Source organism: Morone saxatilis, unplaced genomic scaffold, assembly GCF_004916995.1.
Source record: "Morone saxatilis isolate NCDOM2014 unplaced genomic scaffold, NCSU_SB_2.0 Contig18, whole genome shotgun sequence".
Classification (NCBI taxonomy): Eukaryota; Metazoa; Chordata; class Actinopteri; family Moronidae; genus Morone; species Morone saxatilis.
The window spans coordinates 7,262,058-7,264,618 of NW_023339740.1; the positions used below are offsets into that span (position 1 = coordinate 7,262,058).

Consider the following 2,561-nt stretch of genomic DNA (forward strand, 5'->3'; position numbering starts at 1 on the left):
AACACAATGAATTAAAGAATAAAAAAAATAAAATGAAAGAAAGTGCTTAAATTTGAGAAATTACAGACAAGGTTAAAAATAAGCGAACCCAACTTTAAAAGAGGGTTATGTTTCAGTGCAGCGTATTTATCAAATATCTAACTGACAAGTGACACTTTATGCTTAACGTCAACAAAACAAGAACAACATCAATGTATTTAGTTTCATAGCGTTCCGATTTATATAAAACCATTTCAGAGTCGAGACTGTAAATGTACAGTGAACTCAATGGAAAAAGAACAGAGCACTAAGCTGTAAGGACACACGTGCAGAGTCAGTCTTATTGACGAAACCGTGGAACCAGCATCCTGTCACAAGCATTACGAGATAAGCACAAGATGCACTGGGTGAGTTCATGTGAGGTATTTGCTGAAAGAGCTGGTTTTCCATGAGTTTAAAGAACTGATGTAGTAAGCAAAAATGCTTTACGGCTGAATCTCACTCGGGCAAACACACACACACAACTACCAAATCAGTGATTTGCAGCCTCTGGTCAAAAACTCATCTGGTGTCCAAAACTGGAAGTCAGTCAAGACCTGAAGCAGAAAGCACATTTAGACACAGAGCTATGTGCGCCCTCGTAGGCCTAACCTCGAGCCCGAAAAACGTGCATGCTGGTGCCAAGAGTTGATTGTTGACTTACTATCAATGGAAAAACTGACTAATCAGTCAGGAAGAAGATGAAGAACCATGTGGAGGTTACCAGAGAAGACCCCCTATCCCCTCCTCTTTTTTGTAAATGTTATTGACATGAAGTCTATCAGAGATAAAGTTTACATTCTGTAAGTAATAACGTTTTTACAATTTGATTTAATATGCAATAAACAACATCAGATAAACTATAAACATTGTGTTGTTGCCATTAATATATATTAAAAAACAAATACTCTGCATTTTTTGCATGGCTTATGTATGTATAGTAGTATGCTGATTTTAGGACAATAATACGTTTAAAAGTGGAATGGTAAAAGGGTACATGTATTGAAAAGAAGCGGGAAACACCCAGCGTGAGGCAAACAGCATGATGATAATGTACAGTAGGCTACTGTAGGAGCTCATATGATGATGCACATCCAGCTGCTGATGTGAACTCTAAACAATCAGACATTTTTCTGATAAATTGTATCACTGTTGGAATTTCATCAGCTCAGACTGCTACACATTTCAGTAGTTAGTGAAAATGTCCACAAATATAGGGTCTCTGCCTGCAGTTCAACATCTGCCGCTCATGCTGTAGCATTATCTGACCTCTTCCATCCCGGGCTCCCTGCTCCCCTGCCATCAAGGCTAAATCTGATGGATGTTTACAATAGATGTTTTGGGTTATAACATATAAAGGTCACCTTCATTTTCACTTCCAAATGAGTTTTATTGTTAATTGTTATTCTTAAACACACGTACCTGTTTAAAACCAATGCTGCTGTTTCTTGGACTCCATTATAAAGCTGTAGTTTCACTGTGTGCTAATATCTCGGGAGTGAAGCTGGTGAGTATCACCCGAATGATGGACAGATGACTCTCTTCTCTATGTTTTAGCTTTTGTGACTACATGATGTCTTTCATGTGTCAGTGCGAGTATACTTTACTGTCTATCTCTGTTGTCACATCAGATTTTCATGGCTTTTTCTCTTCTTAGTAATAAATGTGCTTAATTTGCACTGAACCCTGACTGCACGGCCCAGCAGCACTTTATCATGGCTACCAAATGGTTTCAGATTTTAAAAAACTGATACGTCTTTTTTTATTTGGTTGTTTGCTGTAACTGTTGTGATTAATGTCCTATGTTTTGTTGGTGTTCTTGCCCTCTTCTCTAAATCAAATTTCCCTTCGAGGGACAATAAAGATCTGATCCTGATCGTAAACATTTACCACATTTTAAATTAAATTAAAAACATGTTTTTAATTTAAACTTTTGGTAACCCCTGTCCTGATTTAAATGTTATTTGTTGTATTTAATGAATTAAATGACAATTAAATTAACTCAAACCTCGACCAAGAATTCAACACCATCATGTGTGAATTTGTGTGCAGCACACTAGGCTCTGTATTGCTCAGAATCTGCATTTTAAACACACTACTCCTCATGAAAGCCAACCTACATATATAAGGTTAAGTGTGTGTGTGTCTGAATGCACATTCATATGTATTTTGTAAAAACCTTAACTTTAACCTGAACGTACAACATGCAAGTAATAGTAACAGTAGGCCCTATCAGCATATTTGGCCTACACCACACTATAGGTTATATATTATAGGTATAATAGGCATAGGCCATTTGTGTCTTCTATAAAACAATTCTTGAGACACTTTAAGTATTTGTTAATTATTAATGAGGGGGAATAATCAAGGCATAATGTCCTATGCTAACCTGCCCTCTGGTGGGCACACCGACAAAATGCTCAGTCACTACACATTACATTACACTCATGTTTCTACGCAAGCCGAAATAGCTCAGTTGGGAGAGCGTTAGACTGAAGATCTAAAGGTCCCTGGTTCGATCCCGGGTTTCGGCATATGTAGGT

General features: G+C 37.4%; 1 non-coding gene across 1 annotated transcript; it reads left to right on the top strand.

The window, feature by feature from the left end:
• The first annotated feature begins 2,479 nt into the window (after positions 1-2,479).
• On the top strand, positions 2,480-2,552 carry trnaf-gaa. The gene has a single exon. It is a non-coding gene; the product is annotated as a tRNA-Phe (tRNA).
• Positions 2,553-2,561: the final 9 nt, after the last annotated feature.